Genomic DNA, 20,624 nt, shown 5'->3' with positions numbered 1-20,624 from the left:
TCCACTCCATCCTCCTTTTTCCTTTTGCAAAAGGAAAATTTTACAAAATCCTTTTGTGAAAAGATTCCTAACATCTTTTACATACTTTCTAGTACTCAGGGCTTGTAACTGACCCTGCTTTTGTGGTAACCAAGGAAAGCTTTGGGTTGAAGTTCACTCAACCAAAGGCAATCAGTTGATTTTGAGGTGATCATTGAGCACATACTTGCCCTCAGGTCTGTCCCAGGCTGGGAATTACGGGGAATACAGAGTATCTGTAATACCAAAATGTAAGTTCCGTGAGAGCAGGGATAGTCTTGGTTTCACTTACTGTGAATCTGTATCAACCAAGACAGTGCCTGGCATATACTAGGTACTTAATAGGTAGTTGAATCAATAAGTAAAACATGCCCTCAGATATTATACAGTCTTTTTGTGGACCAAGTCTAACAGCTATTTAAAAATGAGCAAGCACTATAAAGTAATATTAATTCAAATGTGTTTTCTTATTGTAACTGACACTGCAATAGAAGTTTACTGCAGGAGATAGGGCAGCTTCAATCAAAGGAAGTTGTATAGGGGGGTTGGGCGCGGTGGCTCACACCTGTAATCCCAGCATTCTGGGAGGCTGAGATGGGCAGATCACTTGAGGTCAGGAGTTTGAGACCAGCCTGGCCAACATGGTGAAACATCATCTCTACAGAAAATGCAAAAAAATTAGCTGGGTGTGGTGGCTTATGCTTGTAATCCCAGCTACTTCAGAGGCTGAGGTGGGAGAATCCTTTGAACCTGGGAGGCAGAAGTTGCAGTGAGCCCACGCCACTGCATTCCAGCCTGGGGGAAAGAGCGAGACTCTGTCTCAAAAAAAAAAAAAAAAAAAAAAAATCAAAGAAAGTTATATAGGGGAAGTGACACTTGTATCTTGAAGTCTATTTAGGATAAATAGAGGGAAAAGGATAGGGCATTTCAGGCGAGAAAAACAACCTAAAGGAACACTTGAGATGAGCACTGATTTGTTCTTTCATGGAACCAGTCACTTAAATTACATGCTAAGCTTACATATTTTAAAAATTAAACTCAGTATTTGTGTGGTATCTCTCTTTTAAAAATGGTGTGACTTGTTATAATGATGCAACTCCCATATAGTTATAATATGGTAATTACTGAACAGAAGACCTCTGAAAGATGACCTCGATTCGTCCTTTCACAAAAATAATCCATGAACGTGTTCAGAAACTATGTTTTGGTAATATTTATCTGATGTCAAAAATAAGACTAAAAACCATGCAGTGTTCAGTGTAAATCTCCTGTCCTCCTTCTAAAACCCTTTAGAAGAAGTTTTGGAATGTGATATAAGAAAGGATGGGAAAGCTAGAAAAACAGGGCATCATTGGCCCCATTCAGTTTCAGGTGTAGGCTAGACATCACCGAAAAAATCAAGAACTGGCTAGTTTATTACTATGATTCACTGTATGTCTATCGTTGGTGTCCATTCGCCCATTGAGTATCACAGAATCATACAATATATGCCACGTAATTATTATTTGCCCACCTCCTGTTTTCTTTTCCTCCCTCCAACTCCCAATGACCACTTATCCATTGACCAGACCTGCGTAGTGAATATAAAAATGACCTAAACTTGCACACCCTATCTCAACTGTCTTGCATTTCAGCTTTAATAGTAGCAGGCATCTTGATCTGGAAAATGAAGGGTTGACTAGGTAAATCAAAGATCTTTCTGGATTTTAGGTTCTATGGGTATCTAATGATTAGATGGTAAGAGAGTTATCCTAATTATTAGATGTTGTCCCATAGGAGAAAATGAAGTAGCTAGATCTAAAGGTATCGTTTCCACATGGTATCTTACTTAATTCCTGTAACATTCCAGCTAGTTATATCTATTTTAACAAAGAGGAAAGTGAAATCCAAAAAAGTTAAAAATAATTTTAATCAAAGCACATAACTTTAAATGGTGAAGTTGGAATTTATTTCCTTTTTGCCTAATTCCAGCACCATATTTCTCGCAGTCTCATAGGAAAAATACAGACAAAAAGGACATAAGAACATTTACAGTAGCAACAAACTTATATATTGCAAATCGTATTTGTTAAGGGAAATACCTAAGTTCAGTAAGCCTAATAGGAGAGCTCAAATTCAAGATCCGTCACCTGTGGTGCATTTTATAGACTAAAGGGGTTGTCCTCCATGTAATTGATAAGCTATGTCAACAAGCCAAGATCCTTGTTATAAATTGTGCTTCTGAATACAGCCCATCCCCATCTTTATCCTTCTGAATAGATGAACAAGTAATCTGTTCCTAACTACTTTCAGCTTCATTCCACATTGCCTGCTGTTTTCTATACTGAGTGACAAGTGCCACCTGCTGGCCAAGTGATGAAGCTTTTATTTACATTGTTTCACTGGATTGCTCAGTTGTAATTGGCATATTAGCTGGATAATTGTTATTTTTCGGTAAACCTAGGCAATAATTTTAAAACCATAATGTTATAAAATAAATTTCTCTGTATTTCAGGACCTCTCCATTCTCAAATTTGCCCCTTTCTCAGATTTAACTTAAAATTTCTCTTGTACCTTCTATTGTATGACAAGGATGATTGTGTCACTATCATGCACACAGAATCTAGTTTTAGTTATACTTTATTCAGGGTTTTATGGTACCATCTAAAATCCCCTAATCATTAAAAGACAGATCATACCTTTCTCCCTGAATTAAGCTACCCTATATTTACCCTTTTATAACCTAAGTGTTAATGAGTAGTGTATTTGCATAAAAATATATTTGTGCAATGTGTGATGAATTGTTTATGTGTCCCCTAGGTCTTTCTGAATTAATCTTTTGTATTTACTATACATTTCTTGGCCTACAGTCCAGGCTGTCTATAATGGGACACTAGTTGCCTTTCTATTAATATAATAGCATTCATTTCTTTCACTCTGTATGGTGCTCCTACTGAGCTTCTCCATGTTCCTTACAAGTGTTCACTTCCATGCTGCTCTGCAGGCCTTTGTTTCTGCATTCTTGTCTGGAGCAGCCTCTGGTCCTTCTCCAGTCCTTCAAGATCCAAAACTATTGCCAATCCCTGTTTGAAGTCTTCTTTCATTTACCTACTTAGAAAAGTGTCTCCTTCCTTCCAGTTCCCTTTGTCCCGTGTGGTTTTTCTTAGAGCATGTTTTACTTCTACCTGGTATTATAGTCACTTTGTGTCTAATATTATAGTTACTTATGTATCTGATCTGTCTGCCATATCAGACTATATGCTTTTTGAAATAAAGGACTATTTCTGTTCATCTTTGCATTCCCAATAGTACCTAGGCCTGCAGCTTTCATGTAATAGGTATTTAGCAAACAATGAAGGATGGAAAGAATAATTTGATTTATGCAGAATTCCTGAAAGGTGAATATTTTATATTCGATTGGATTGGTTGACTCTACATAGGTTAGACTTACCAACTTCTGCATATATTACTGAAGACCAAAATGTTCTTATACCTGGTCACAATAAACTGTTGTATTTGGATTGGAGTACAGAGACCGCATTTGGATTTCATTTGTCATGTTCATAGTCATCCCATCAAATATATAGCCTTTATAAGACTTCATGCCTGGTGAGAAGAAACTCCAGCAATAGAATTCTGTTCTTTTTCAGTGCTCAAGTGGACACACATACACATAGAAATGAAATAGTATAATCTGGCAATTCCCACATTGGTGGTTTTAGCAGTAAATGCAGAACAAAGAAGGCTTGCCGAACTTTTAGCTGTGTTTTTCAAATTGAGTGGCATATCTGAGTACAGCTTTGTATGAAGAATGTGAATGCATTTTTCCATGTAGAACTTAATCTTTTTAATGTGTCATTATTGTGTAGGCTGCTGAGGTTTCAAATCTGTATAACTATAGTGACAGATGCCATAGAAAATATATTTATTCTTCAAGAGTGCTTTTCAGCCTCCTTATATAAACTGTCATGATCCAAAATTTGTGACACCTAAAGGCTCTTGTCTAGCAAGAGGCTATTCTAGTTATTGTAGATGAAATATTTTACTTTATTACTCTTACTACAAAGATCTCATTTCTCTCTGGTGATGTATTGCTTTTCGAAGAGGGAAAATGCGTAATATATTCACACTTGTGGTTCCTATGCCCTGTATTCATGGCATACCAAATGAGACATTAAACAAATTGCTTATGATTAACTAGTGTACAAGTCCCTTGAAGGCAGGTATCATCTGTTGCTTTCTTCTGTGTACCTCCTACTACCCGACCTGGTGCAATGCTGGTCACAGTAGGTGTCTAACAGGAGTTCAACTCCTTAACTTGCACTGCTTCTCCAAATTATTTTCTTACTCGTCCTTTCTGGAGAAGCTGACGTCATTCTTCCTGATGGAACAGCATTCGTGGTTTACTAAACAGACCCAGACAGCACTAATGATTAAAGGGCATCAGAACAGCCTGGCATTGTGGCATAGTGTGGTGCAGGGAACTCAGGACATTCTCAGCTCCTGGCTTCATAAGCAACTTTATTTTGCCATGGGGTTGACGCTGAGGAATGCCATCCACTGTTGTCTGCTCCTGGGTTTCACAGAAGTGGCCAAATGCTGTCGTCAAAGGCCAAGAGGAGTTTGAGTCCAGAGGGAACACATTTTTCCTCCTAGAAGGACAGCAATAGCTTTGACAGTTGCAGGCATTCTGGCCACATTACATCCCACCCTTTGCATGCTAGTCAGTCATTCCTGTTCACATCAGCAGAGATGGAGAGAGGAGTAGAAGTTCAGATGTGTTGCCTGAAATGATTTTCACTGCAGGGAATACTAATTTGGGTTTTAATGCAAATACACCTATTTGATGTCTACCCTACAAAAGCTCCTTAAGCATCTAAACTCTAGGTACAACCAGTCCCCAGTTAGTGTGCATGTTAATCAGGGACTATCAGAGGCTGCCTGGTGTCCGGGGTACACCTCAGGGCCTGTTCCCTGACTCTGCTCAGAGTAAGATACAAGTCTTTGGCTTCCTTCCGCAGCAGGCTGCTCACTGCTCTCCTCTCAAGGAAGTCTGTGCCTCCACACCTGTACCCTCTGGGCACCAGCCCACCTGAGTCCTCGTCTCTGAGCTTGAATCCTGTTTTTCAATTTGCTTGACCCAATTTCCTTCTTACTTAGGACCTAACTTTACATTTTGAATTCAGTTTGGGGAACTGTGTTTCAGGACTGTTGTTCTGATTTTGAACTTAAACTTTGTATCTTGTACCCCTGATTCAACCTCATTCAATCCTTGTCCCCTGACCATATTTGTGATCTGAATCTGCTCCCTTCCTCTGTCTCAATTCCTGGAGGCTGGAGTAAAATTCATGCTTAATCTTTCTTTTTTTTTTTTTTTTTTTTTTTTTTTTGAGACGGAGTCTCTCTCTGTCGCCCAGGCTGGAGTGCAGTGGCATAATCTCGGCTCACTGCAAGCTCCGCCTCCGGGTTCACGCTATTCTCCTGCCGCAGCCTCCCAAGTAGCTGGGACCACTGGCACCTGCCACCACGCCTGGCTAATTTTTTGTATTTTTAGTAGAGATGGGGTTTCACCGTGTTAGCCAGGATGGTCTCGATCTCCTGACCTCGTGGTCCACCCGCCTCGACCTCCCAAAGTGCTGGGATTACAGGCTCATACTTAATCTTAATTGGGGTCTATTTTTCACCTTGTACTTTACCAACACGTGATTTAACCTCTCCATTCCTTCAGTTAGTCTTCCCCCACCAAGTCCAGCATTCTAACTAGGGTGTAAGGTCTCCTGACACATCAGGGATTTGCATCGAGTCCTAAAGAACTAACTGACATTAGTCCATGAACTTTGCTTCACAAGGGTCTAGAATAACTTTTCCTCCACTTGGCAGGACGCCCCTTTTAGGCACAAGCCAAGACCACTAGGAATAATTTCTGGCATTTGAAAATAAGATGAAGTATTACTTAAAATGCTTCTGAACAGGAGCAGATCTAGTTTGTTTTTGTTTTGTTTTGTTTTGTTTTGTTTGAGCGTGAGGTTCATACAATTTTTGGGATCCCTTTTAAAACAAAAAATACCAAATTATAAATGTGAAGTTAGGACAGCACCATGGAAGAGGCTTGTGTAAGGGAGGGATGTTGCCGCTTAAGCTTCATATACTTCGTGGTTCACCCACTATTTGTTTTTGCATGTATTATACCATGTGGTCACCGCAGGGTTTTTTTTGTAATAAAGGAGAATTACATATTTTTCATATTTCCAGTTCCCTTCTCTCCAATCTCTCCCCCAAGATTTCCATAATTATGTATACTTTTGGTGAATTATAAAACTACCTAATTCCTGTAACTGTACATAGATGAAGAAACCTAACGAGAAGGATGAATGGAGGGATGAAATGATAATAACACTTAGAATGTGCCTCTATTAGCAGTGCTCTAAATGCACTGACATTTAATCCTTATTACAATGCTATGATTGTTAGGATTCCTATTTTGTGGATGAGGAAACTGAGTCACAGAGAAATAATCTGCCAAAGAAGGAGTTAGGAAACTGCAGAACCATGATTTCAGCCAATGCAGACTGGCTCCAGACCCCTCATTCTATAACTAAATTATATTGCCCCTCTGGCCAACGTGACGTAAACAATGTAAGAATGGGGTAGATCTGAAATGTAGGATTGATTCTTAGTTCAAAGCTGTTCGAACGACTCTGCTTTTCTATTTTCAGTTTGGCTCAGTAGCTCTTCGGTGTAAGAGAAGTTGAGAAATTAACTGCTAATAGTAAACATAATTTCTTTTTCTGAGTAGCTCTGTCTATAGTGGGCAGGTTTGGAAGGCAAAGTGACTTTGGAAAGCTTTACAGAAGGAGGAATGCTTAGGAGCTCTTTGAAGAAGGAGATGCAAGCAGCAGGATGTGGTGGACAGCATTCGCCTGGCATTTAGGATCCCTGCCTTTAGGTCCCAGCTCTGTGGTTCATAAGCCAAGTGACCTCAGGCCTGTCTGGTGTCTGTAGTCCTTGATCTGAGTACCACCAGGCCGGTGAAAAGAAGGTTAAGACTATATTTTCAGGGATCATGTCGATAGGTCATTTCTAGAGAAGCTTCTCTGAACGTTTAAGGCACAGGAAACCAAGAGGAGGAGGCGCAGCATTCTCTCCTGAGCATGGAACCGGTAAGGGAGGGATGTTGCCGCTTAAGCTTCATATACTTCGTGGTATATGAAGTGTTGCTTCACTGCACCTGGCCGTTCATTTGCTCTTGGTGATCATTCCTCTCTTCTTTTGGGAGAGGAATAGGGAGAGGACACAGTCGAGGAGTTCCTGTTTAACAAATAAAAAAGGTGGAGGTGAGGAATTAAGCTAGATGTTTGCAAAGACCCATTCAAATTTTAGAACCCGTGAATATTAGTTGCCAATCTTCTATCACAAGCAGTTATGTTTGAAATATCTATATTTACTAATACCATTTTGAATATAAACATCATATTTCTGGAGCAGAGCAAGGTATTATATATAACACAAGGAATCATGCTAATTACCCTTTGCTCTGGTTTTTACCCCTGGAACAATGGATTGGGTGAGAGTCAGATCAGATGATATCTTACAATTTGTACTATAGGCAAAGAACTCCTAAGAAAATGTATCTGGACATTTCTATAGGAGAGTGGCAACCACCCTCTCCACACTCTTTTGCCCTTTGGGAAGGGCCCTGAGTTGTAACTATTACCCTTTGGAATATAAACAGATGTCTGGGGGCAGGGGAAGATGAGACTAGTTTCTCCAGCTTTACAATTCTGGTCTTGTCTCTGTGGTCCCAGATTTTATTCCTCCCTTAAAATGTAAACACATATTTCCAGGGAGGTAAATGTCTCTGGAGGCAAATCTCTTCACATGCCCTCTCCACTAATAATCAGTTGCAGATTAAATTCTAAGATTTGTTCTTTTAGTCCAGGTCCCACGTGAAGTAAATTTAATCAGAAAATCCTAACTGTACAGAAACATAAAAGTATTTTCTCTATAGTCCCACAAAGAATTGATAGAAAATTAGAAAGGAGCATTCTTTACTTTCCAGGGCTGTGAGTCTAAGATTATGGGACTGTCTGTCTGAAAACAACGTCACAATTTTATAGAAATATTCACTCCTGAGATCTACACCAGACAGACTAAACAAGAATCTCTGGGTATGGTGCTTTGGAATTTACATTTCTGCTGCTTCCCAGATGTATGCACCACTAATATTCACTTCTTTATTCCTGGTTTAAGGATTCTTCAGTTTTTCTACTTCCAGAGACAGTTCATCTTATGCAGCTCTCACTGATACAGTCTGTGATTTGCGGGACTTTCTGAACTCATAAAGGAATGCAATAGTCTTGCTGGGAGAAGTTATAAGTGTCATTTAAAAATGAATACTGATATTTTCAAGCTTTCTAGGGTAATGATTCTTCTTTGAAATCTGAAAAGATGATGATGATAAAAAAAAGATGCTATCGTCGGTAAACAGCTACTCATTAAGTAACTCAGATTTTGAAGTAGGTTAACTGTGTTATTCAGATTTCTGTTTTACAAAAATTCAATCAAAGATGTAAGAATGCATTCCTCAAAAGAAGTACATATGTGATTAAAAAAATGTATTTTTAAAACTATAGTCCAGCCCCAGTCCAGTCCAGCTGAAAATCTTCCATCTATTAGTTGAAATGTATCTATTAGTGGAAATCTGTATCTCTAATTAGAACCAGAAGGAAAACTTTTAGGGGAACTATTTACATTTTTCATTTAGGTCAACTTCATTTAGTACACTTAACATGTGCAAATTTAGTGCACTAATTATATGTAAATCGCTCTTTCCACAGAAGATGCTTCAAAAGATACACCAAAGTATCCTACGTTTTGTCTTAATGCTTTAGAAAACTTTCTCCTGATCTTGTGTTTTACTATTTTGCTTTGACTTTTTCACTTCAATTCCATTAGATTATTAAATTAAGTGTGCAAGTATTTCCTTTATATCTATTATGATCTAAGCATTGTGCTAAGTCCTTTGGGCCTTATAACAGAAAGGCCATTGCCAACCTCAGCAAGATAAGTTTCAGAGGGAAAGCCAGGTGGGAAATGGTGAATGGAAAGTAAAGAAATAGAAGCCATGGGCAATAAGCTGTGTTAGGAAGTTTTGTACTAAAGGAGCAAAGAAACATGGGGTTACAACTAGAGCATTAGGTAGGGTTGAGGTAAATTCGTGGTTAGGAGAGATTAGACAATGTTTCTGGAGTAAGAGGAAAAAGCCAGTAAAATTGAAGAAATACAGCACACAGGTGTGATGAGACCTTTTCCTTTTTTCTTTCTTTTCTTTTCTTTTTTTTTTTTGAGATGGAGTTTCGCTCTCTCACCCAGGCTGAAATGCAGTGGTGCAATCACAGCTCACTGCAACCTCCGCCTCCTGGGGTTCAAGCGATTCTCCTGCCTCAGCTTCCCCGGTAGCTGGGATTACAGGCGCCCGCCACCATGCCTGGCTAATTTTTGTATTTTTTAGTAGAGGCAGGGTTTCACCATGTTGGCCAGGCTGGTCTCGAACTCCTGACCTCAAGTCATCTGCCCGCCTCGGCCTCCCAAAGTGCTGGGATTGCAGACATGAGCCACCATGCCTGGCCTGGGACGTTTTTCATGTAGAGAGTCCAGCAAGGACAGGAAGGAAAGATTACTGGGACCCAGGTGCAGGGTTTAAGTTAGAGCAGGAGGAGGGACATTTTTTCCTCTGAGATTGTGGGAAAAAAGTTAAGGGTGTTCACACACACCTAAAAATCATAATTTTTTTTTTCCTTCCTATAAAGAGGAGGCAGGATCATCTGAGTGAAAGAGGCGGGCTTTATATGGAGGGTACAGTAAAGATTTGGAACAATCTTCATGGAGAGGGATATAGAAGCTAGTTAGGGACAAGTGAAAAGATTGTCCAGAAGAGTATGAGAACTATGAATATTTCTTGTAGTGTGGATTCAGTGGTTATATATAGTTTAAGCATCACTGATCTGAAAATTTGAAATTCAAAATAATCCAAAATTTAAATTTTTTTCATGCGATACAACACTACAAGAGGAAAGTTCATCTGGTTTATGTGACAGGTTGCAGTCAAAACAGTCAAAACGTTTCATGCACAAAAGTATTTAAAATATTGTATAAAATTACCTTGAGACTATGTATATAAAGTGTATATGAAACATAAATGGTTTTCATGTTCAGACTTGGGTTCCCTAGATAACTAATTATATATATGCAAATATTCCAAAATTCAAAATTCCGAAATCTGATTCCCAGACAGACCGTCCTGGAAATCACGTCTGTTCCCAGGCATTTTGGATAAGAGATACTCAACTTGCACAAATTTTAGCAGCTTGGAATTTCTGCAAAGATGGAAAATGATGTCATTGATCCAAGATTGAGGATTATGAGGATGGCATGGCAGAACATAGCTGATGTGATGGACTGTTTTCCTCAGGCAGAATTGGGAATGGAAGGGAAGTCAAGAGGGGTATAATAAATTCAGAGAAAGAACTGTGGGAAAAGAAGTTTCTATGCATATGAAGAACATTGATAATAATCCTGAAAGAATTAGAAGAACTATAAATTATAATTTATAGGAAGAGAAAAGCATTTCAGAGGTGGATAATTTTTAAGAGATGAAAAGACTGACCAGTGTAAGTTGCTCAAGGTGACTGAACTTGAGTTACCCCTAGAGTTACAAAGTGAAAGTAGCATGTGATAGAATTAAAGAAGATGAGCAGAACTCAGATGGGTGGGAGGAATAGACCTAACATTCTTAAGAATATGGTGCACTTTACTAAAGATATAGTTAAAATGTAACCCATTCATTGACTATGGTATAACCTTCTAGTTATAGATCTAAGGTAGAAAAGGTGCTCAGTGCAGCTGCAGCTGTCTTTGAATTCTTCCCCTATCTCCTGCTGTGTTCTTCCAATTGAGTGAATTTTTGCCTTCACCCTGTTATTGGAGGTCATTACTGTGTCTGTTCTTGCTTCTGTATTACCTTAAAACGTTTTGTTTGGGGCCGGGTGTGGTGGCTCACGCCTGTAATTCTAGCACTTTGGGAGGCAAAGGAGGGAGGATCACTTGAGGTCAGGAGTTCGAAACCTGGCTAACATGGTGAAACCCCGTCTTTACTAAAAATATGAACAAATTAGCTGGGCGTGGTGGCAGGGCCTGTAACCCCAGCTACTCAGGAGGCTGAGGCAGGAGAATCGCTTGAACCCAGGAGGCAGAGGTTGCAGTGAGCCGAGATTACGGCACTGCACTCCAGCCTGGGTGACAGAGTGAGACTCCATCTCAAAAAACAAACAAAAAAGTTTTATTTGACATAATTTTTAATGTCTTTCTACTCAAAATGTAGTTGAGACATCTTTGCTGTGTTTTTCTATAATATCTCAAGTTCTTTTGTAGAAGCAACTGATGTTAAAATGAAAGAGCATAATTTACATAACTTCTAAAATTTTTATTTACTCAAAATTCTGTTTAGTGATGTGATTAATAGTTCAGGTCAAAATCCATTACAATAAAACTAGCAAAAAATAATTATCTTCAAGCTAGCACCTAAAATATTACAAACCCAAATAATTTAAGAGAATCATACATTGTGAAATCCATTTTGCTGTATCAGGAACAAGACTCATCCCAGAGTGATGCAAACACTGGAAGAGAGTATACACTGGAATTTAATACAAAGCATCTGAATGGTGTGATAAGCTCCAACAAGTAGTGGAGAAGTAATCACCTTTTGAATGTAGAGTAGACTTATGGCACTGTTTTGGCTATGAAAGAGATGAGCAGTAGGCTCCAGAAGCATCTGTTTATCCTGCCAATCATCAACATTTTGTTGAGAACCTATAATACTCAAAATCTTGTACAAGGTACTATAGATAAAAACAAATAATTGGGAGTTTACAATTTATTCAAAGAGACCCACATGTCAACATGTAACTATTAGACATTGTGATATGTACAATGATAAAGGTAGGTAAAGTGTTATAGGGGACTTTTGGTATAAATACGGCTATATAGACTTAGCATTTCCCCATTCTTTTTCTGAAAGTCTTCTAAGAGCAACACAGAAAATGGAAGACAAAAATGCAAACTGAAATTTTAGTCAAACTAGGAAACTGTCTTAGTCTCTTTTGTGATACTATAACAAAATACCAAAGATTGGATAATTTATAAAGAAAAGAAATTTATTTCTCACAGTTCTAGAGACTGGGAAGTTCAATATCAAGGTGCCAGCATCTTGTCAGGGCCTTCTTGCTGTGTAATCCCATGGCAGAAAGCAAGAGAGTGAAAGAGGGCAAGAGAGAGCGAGATTGAACTTGCAGTCTCAAATCCTGTAATAATTGGCATTAATCCATTCATGAGAATGGAATCCTCATAACCTAAACACCTCCCTTTAGGCCCAACCTCCCAACACTGTTGCAATGGAGATTAAGTTTCCAGTACATGCTTTTGGGGGGACACATTCAAGCCATAGCATAGATGTATATCAGCATATTTCTCAGGGCTGCTCAGAGCAATCAAGATGATGCAGGAGCTCCACAGGAAGAATGGAAGAGAAATCTAAGGAAGAGCCCAGCGATAGCATATCAAAAGAATCAATACAAATACACTTACTGAAGAAGGATACATCTAGAGATGGAAAAGCTATAGGTGTTATCTGCAATAGCCAGCAGGCAACAGGAACCCTACTGGACCAACTTTGATTCACAGAAGTAGAAAATGTGAAATGCACATGAAAGGACTCAGATAAGTCACAATTTGCAGAACCAGTATTTTTTGTAGAGATCAGAGGAAAAGAAGCTAGGCTTGTGAAAAATAACTTGCCTAGAAATTTGCCCTGCACTTACCCTTTCTATAGAAAGCTCTGGCAAAGAGCTGGTCCTGGAAAATCCAACTTTTATAATGACATGATTAAAAAAACAAACTAGTATAGCATCTAAACAGATACATTAAAAAAAAAGATTGCAGTAAAATGTCAATAAGAAACCATATAATTATATAACATAAATAAAATACTGCAAGAAAAATGTTAAAGAATTCTAGCAAAATATAAATGACACAAAAGAAGCAACTATAGCCATTCCTGATAAAATTTTCAGAAAAGCAGTAATAGAAGAAAACTCTCTCAATTGATAAAGGCCATCTACAAAACACTTGCAGCTAAAATCTTATTAGTGAGAGAATCAATGTTCTCCCACTAAGGTCAGGAATGAGGCAAGGGAGTTTCACTCTCACCCCTCCAGTTCCACATTGTATAGGAGGTTCTAGATGGTGTGAAAAGAGAGAAAAAGAAAGAAAAGGTACTCAGATTGCAGAAGAAGAGGTAAAATTTTTTCTTTCTTTCAAGATTTGAGAGTTTATGTAGAAAACATAATATTTACAGAAAGTTACTAGAACTACTGAAATGAGCTTTAGCAAGGTTGCAGGATACAAAATCAATATATAAAAATTAACTATTTCTGTATATTAGCAGCAAACAATTGGAAATTGAAAATGAAAAATACCATTTCCAATAGCATTAAAATGTATGAACTACCTAGAGATAAATTTGACAAAATACCTGTAAGACCTGTACACTGAAAGCTATAGAACACTGCTGAAAACATTAAATAAAACACGTAAATGGAGAGAGATTCTATGTCATGAGTTTGAAGAGTCAACATTGCTAAGATGTCTGTTTCTCCAGCTGGCATCAATTAAAATTCAAACAAGTATTTTGATAGATATTAAAAACTGATTCTAAAATTTATATGGCATGCAAAGAATTTAGAATAATTAACCTTAAAAAAAGAACAAAGCAGGAGGAATCATACTACCTAATTTTAATACTCATAATAAAACTGTAGTTAAGTCAGTGTGGTATTGGTGTAAAAAGAGACAAATGTAGCAATGAAATGGAACAGAGAGTTTAGAAATAGACCCACATGTATATAGCCAGCTGATTTTCAACTAAGGGACCAAGGCATTTTAATGAGAGAATAAGAATCTTTTCAACAAATGGAACCAAAACATTTGGATAGCCATATATCCCCCAAAATAAGAAACATTGATTCTTACCTCCTGTCATATACAACATTATTTTGAAATAGATCAAAGGGCTAAATGTAAAAGATAACCTTCTGGAAGAAAATACAGGAAGAATTTTTAGTGACCTGATATTTGGCATATATTTCTAAAAAATGACACAAAATGCATGAACTATAAAAAGAAAATTTTTTAAATTGTACTTCATCAAAATTAATGACTTTTGCTCTTCAGAAGACATTGTTAAGAATTGAAAAGTCAAGCTACAGACTGGGAGAAAATATTTGCAAAATAATACCTGACCGTGGACTTATATCTGGGGTATGGAGACAACTTTTAAAACTCGGCTGGGCTCAGTGGCTCACGCCTGTAATCCTAGCACTTTGGGAAGCCAAGGTGGGCGGATCACCTGAGGTCGGGAGTTCAAGACCAACCTGATCAACGTGGAGAAACCCCGTCTCTGCTAAAAATACAAAATTAGCCGGGTGTGGTGGCGCATGCCTGTAATCAGCTACTCTGGAGGCTGAGGCAGGAGAATTGCTTGAACCTGGGAGGCGGAGGTTACAGTGAGCCGAGATTGTGCCACTGCACTTCAGCCTAGGCAACAAGAGCAAAACTCCATCTCAAAAAAAACCAAAAAACAAAAAACAAAAGCAAAACAAAAAACAATAATAAGACAATGCAGTTAAAAAATAGACACATTTAAGCAGGTACTTAACCAAAAGAGACACGCAGATAGCCAATAAACACATGAAAAGTCAATTTCATTAATCATTAAGGGAACTGCAAATTAAAACCACAATGAGATAACCACTACACACTCACTACGGTGGATGAAGTTAAAATGATTACTCCATATTGACCTAGGATAGAGAGCAACCATTGAAAATGCAGAATGGTAAAGTGATGTAGGAAAACAGTTTGGCAGGGTTTTTTTGTTTGTTTTTGTTTTTTGAGATGTGTTCTCACTCTGTTGCCCATGCTGGAGTGCAGTGGCACAATTATAGCTCACAGCAGCCTCAAACTCCTGGCCTCAAGTGATCCTCCTGCCTTGGTCTCCCAAAGGGTTGGGATTATAGGAGTAAGCCTAGTTTGGCAGTTTTTAAAAAGTTAAATATATACCTATCATATGACCCAGATATTCCACTCCTAGGTATTAGTCAAGAGAAATGTAAGCATATGTCCACTTCAAAACTTGTACTTGTGTGCTTATACTAAGTAGCTTTGTTTGTAATTGCCAAAACCTGGGAGCCATCCAGATGACCATCAAAAGGCGAAAGGACAAATTATGGCATGTCCATTCAGTGGAAAACTACTTAGTAACAGGAAGGAGTGCACTCTTGATTCACACAGCAATATGGAAGAGTTTTTAAATAATTCTTCTAAGTGAAAGAAGTCAAGACTACATACTGTGTGATTTCACTTAATATAAAACTCCAGAAGATGCAGCTAATTGACAGCAAGAGAAAGCAGATCAGTGGTTGCTTAGGGATGGTACAGGGTTGGAAGAGGTGGTGGGGAGACAAGAAAACTTTTGGGGGTTGATCAGTATGTTAATTATCTTGATTATTACACATATATCAAAATCTTTCAAATTATATACTTGAATTTTGTGCTGTTATTTGTTTGTCAGCTATATCTCACTAAAGCTGTAAATTAGAAAAAAGAAAAATTAAAATGCACATCAGAAGGAAATTAAACATACACATTTATACATACATTTTTAAAAACCCAACGAAAAAAGTCATTTTTATGAAAGGAGATTCTGAAACAGAAATATAAGGATTTATGAAGAGATGCTGAGACTGTACAAGACAACGAAAACATAATTTGCAGAACTTAAACAGAAGAAATGAAATTGTACAATTGGAAAAAACACAAGGCAAATTATCATTTTGGTAAGCATAGTGGGGATATAGAGCAAAGATCACAAACTATTACCCATGGGCCAAATCTAGTCCATCCCCTGTTCATTTATGGCCCACAAGCTGAAAATGACTTTTACATTTTTAGATAGTAAAGAGAGAAAGAGGGAGAGGAGAGAGAGAGAAAAGAATACACAACAGAGACTGTACGTGACCTGCAAAACTATTTACTATCTAGCCTTTTACAGAAAAAGTTTGCTGTCTCCTGGTATAGAGGATAAAAGTAAAAAGCAAATAAAATAATAGAAATTAGGAAAGAATTGCTTACAATTAATTACACAGAAAATGATAATGAATGATAGAAGTAAGAAGGAGACACAATATTTGCAAAATTTGAATACCCAGGGAAAACAGAGTAATGGAAGAACACATTTTTAAAGATATAAATCAGGCACACTTCAGGAAAATGGTAAAACTTGAAGCTACATGTTTGAAATGGTATGCTCTACAATAGGGAAAAACTGTCCCCAGAATAGTCAATAGTAAGACATATATTATAATAAAATTACTCGACTGTAAAAAAAAAATAGATTCCTTTGACCAACAGGTATAAACATCTAGTCACCTATAGGGACAAAACAGTTCACTTTGGCTTCAAACTTCTTCTCTAAAAAAAATCAGCTTCAGGTGATGAAGTAAAAACTATAAGATCCTCACGGAAAGGAAGTGTAAACCAAGACTTTTATATTCACCAAATTACTCTTCACATAAAAAGCCTACAGGTAAATAGATTTAAAAGTAGGAAAGGGCTGGGCATGGTGGCTCACGCCTGTAATCCCAGCACTTTGGGAGGCCGAGGTGGGTGGATCATGAGGTCAAGAGATGGAGACCATCCTGGCCAACATGGTGAAACCCTGTCTCTACTAAAAATACAAAAATTAGCCTGGGCATGGTGGCGTGCGCCTGTACTCCCAGCTACTCGGGAGGCTGAGGCAAGGAGGATCGCTCGAACCCAGGAGGTGGAGGTTGCAGTGAGCAGAGATTGTGCCACTGCGCTCCAGCCTGGTGACAGAGCGAGACTCCGTCTCAAAAAAAAAACAAAAACATAAAAATAGGAAAGAACTCAGGAAATATTCTCATGGTCTCTTTTTAAGGAAACTACTAGGGATCAAGCTTCAACCAGCAAGAGATGTCTGAAAATTCTACAGCAAAGAACTGGATGTTAGCATTGACTGTATGTAATTAAAGCAAAAAGCCTAAAACAAATCTGACATTAGACACCAAACTGAATGTAAATACCCTGGCAATGTAAAAATAATTCGGCTAACAAAAAAGGAAAGTCAAGGGTGATAGAAGGGGAAAAGTAGTTTGATGTTTGCCTCAACTGTAATAGGAGACCAAGAGGTGTCATTTATTTGATTTTAGCATACTTCTTAGTACTAAGGTAAACACTGAGAAGGATCATACTATTGATAAATATCAGGGGAAGAAAATGGGGAAGAGAAAATAAACAAATTTTGCCACTGTTCAGAGTAGGAAATACATAGATCCTGTCTAAAGACAGAGAAAGCTAAAAATATTATATATAGTTATCATCATAATGGAGGTCACCAGAAAAAAAGAAAATACAATGTATCATTAAAAACTTAAATTATAAAAGTAAAGGATAAAATAAAATGATTGAACTAATATCAAACATGTATATGACATCAATAAAACAATAATTACAAGTGATATGTGAAAAAAGAGACAATCATACTAGTAATAGGAAACTTTAACTTACTCTCAGCTCAGGGATCCCTAAACAATCAATAATAATAATAGTAATATACATATAATTTTATATATATATACTCTGCACTCTCAAAATAGAGTATGTGAGTATGTATTTCTCTTCAAGTACCCTTGGAATAATCATATATACTAGGCCTATATGCTAGGCCACCAAAAAGCTTGATGGAGACGATTTAGCAGTATCTATCCAAATTATAAATGCATGTACCTGTTGACCCAGAAATGTCACTTTTGGAAATTGATTATATGGACATATTCACCCAAATGTGAAATTACCTATTTACAAGGTTGGTCACTGCAAAGTTGTTTGTATAGTAAAAAAGATTGAGAAGATCCAAATGTCTGTCAATAGACCTGGTTAAATACACTTTTTAAAAATTCATATTGATTTTATTTTTGGAATATGTAGAATATTAACATGCTTTCAAAAGTCAAACTGTACAAAAAAGGTATAATCAGAGATGTGTCACTTCTTTCTGTATTCCTTGTATCCAATTTCCCCAAACTCCTAAAGGCAACTAACTTGTTTTCTTTTTTTTTTTTAATTTTTTACTCTTTATTATTTTTACTTTTGGAATAAAATTTGGATTCAATTTCCTCTAGAGTATTTTAGAGTCTTTTTTTTTATTATCATTATACTTTAAGCTTTAGGGTGCATGTGCACAATGTGCAGGTTTGTTACATATGTATCCACGTGCCATGTTGGTGTGCTGCACCCATTAACTCGTCATTTAGCATTAGGTATATCTCCTAATGCTGTCCCTCCCCACTCCCCCCAACCCACAACAGTCCCTGGAGTGTGATGTTCCCCTTCCTGTGTCCATGTGTTCTCATTGTTCAATTCCCACCTATGAGTGAGAACATGCGGTGTTTGGTTTTTTGTCCTTGCGATAGTTTGCTGAGAATGATGGTTTCCAGTTTCATCCATGTCCCTACAAAGGACATGAACTCATCATTTTTTATGGCTGCATAGTATTCCATGGTGTATATATGCCACATTTTCTTAATCCAGTCTATCATTGTTGGACATTTGGGTTGGTTCCAAGTCTTTGCTATTGTGAATAGTGCCGCAACAAACATGTGTGCATGTGTCTTTATAGCAGCATGATTTATAGTCCTTTGGGTATATACCCAGTAATGGGATGGCTGGGTCAAATGGTATTTCTAGTTCTAGATCCCTGAGGAATCGCCACACTGGCTTCCACAATGGTTGAACTAGTTTACAGTCCCACCAACGGTGTAAAAGTGTTCCTATTTCTCCACATCCTCTCCAGCACTTGTTGTTTCCTGACCTTTTAATGATGGCCATTCTAACTGGTGTGAGATGGTATCTCATTGTGGTTTTGATTTGCATTTCTCTGATGGCCAGTGATGATGAGCATTTCTTCATGTGTTTTTTGGCTGCATAAATGTCTTCTTTTGAGAAGTGTCTGTTCATGTCCTTTGCCCACTTTTTGATGGGGTTGTTTGTTTTTTTCTTGTAAATTTGTTTGAGTTCATTGTAGATTCTGGATATTAGCCCTTTGTCAGATGAGTAGGTTGTGAAAATTTTCTCCCATTTTGTAGGTTGCCTGTTCACTCTGATGGTAGTTTCTTTTGCTGTGCAGAAGCTCTTTAGTTTAATTAGATCCCATTTGTCGATTTTGGCTTTTGTTGCCATTGCTTTTGGTGTTTTAGACATAAAGTCCTTGCCCATGCCTATGTCCTGAATGGTATTGCCTAGGTTTTTTCTTCTAGGGTTTTTATGGTTTTAGGTCTAACATATAAGTCTTTAATCCATCTTGAATTAATTTTTGTATAAGGTGTAAAGAAGGGATCCAGTTTCAGCTTTCTACATATGGCTAGCCAGTTTTCCCAGCACCATTTATTAAATAGGGAATCCTTTTCCCATTGCTTGTTTTTGTCAGGTTTGTCAAAGATCAGATAGTTGTAGATATGCGGTATTATTTCTGAGGGCTCTGTTCTGTTCCATTGATCTATGTCTCTGTTTTGGTACCAGTACCATGCTGTTTTGGTTACTGTAGCCTTGTAGTATAGTTTGAAGTCAGGTAGCATGATGCCTCCAGCTTTGTTCTTTTGGCTTAGGATTGACTTGGCCATGTGGGCTCTTTTTTGGTTCCGTATGAACTTTAAAGTAGTTTTTTCCAATTCTGTGAAGAAAGTCATTGGTAGCTTGATGGGGTTGGCATTGAATCTATAAATTACCTTGGGCAGTATGGCCATTTTCACGATATTGATTCTTCCAACCCATGAGCATGGAATGTTTTTCCATTTGTTTGTATCCTCTTTTATTTCGTTGAGCAGTGGTTTGTAGTTCTCCTTGAAGAGGTCCTTCACATCCCTTGTAAGTTGGATTCCTAGGTATTTTATTCTCTTTGAAGCAATTGTGAATGGGAGTTCACTCATGATTTGGCTCTCTGTTTGTCTGTGATTGGTGTACAAGAATGCTTGTGATTTTTGTACATTGATTTTGTATCCTGAGACTTTGCTGAAGTTACTTATCAGCTTGAGGAGATTTTGGGCTAAGACAGTGGGGTTTTCTAGATATACAATCATGTCATCTGCAAACGGACAATTTGACTTCCTCTTTTTTACAACAATACACTGGAATATAATACAGCTGTAAAAGAATAAGAAGCTTTTTATGTACTAAAGAGAAAGACCTCTAGGATATATCCTTAGATGAAAAGGCACAATGCACACCATGTGTATAATATACTACCATATTTCCCTACCACAAAAAGTGGGAAAAATTTGTGTGTGTGTATACACACACACACACACACACATATATGTGCTTATATATGATATAGAAACAAATCTCCAGAAAGATTAAACAAGACAGTGGTATTGGTGATCACATGTTAATGGAATATTAATTAGACAAGTGGAGAATGAAGTAGTAAAGAGGCT

General features: G+C 37.7%; 1 protein-coding gene and 1 pseudogene across 2 annotated transcripts in view; both read left to right on the top strand.

The window, feature by feature from the left end:
- MORC1 (MORC family CW-type zinc finger 1) overlaps nucleotides 1-20,624 on the top strand; it is a 180,141-nt gene that overhangs the window by 103,544 nt on the left and 55,973 nt on the right. The window lies entirely within an intron of this gene.
- LOC129471788 (uncharacterized) lies at nucleotides 7,040-7,301 on the top strand (annotated as a pseudogene).

Source organism: Symphalangus syndactylus, chromosome 21 (assembly GCF_028878055.3).
Source record: "Symphalangus syndactylus isolate Jambi chromosome 21, NHGRI_mSymSyn1-v2.1_pri, whole genome shotgun sequence".
In the NCBI taxonomy this organism is placed as follows: domain Eukaryota; kingdom Metazoa; phylum Chordata; class Mammalia; order Primates; family Hylobatidae; genus Symphalangus; species Symphalangus syndactylus.
Note: the sequence above shows the minus strand (reverse complement) of the source record. Positions and strands in the feature narration are given on the sequence as shown.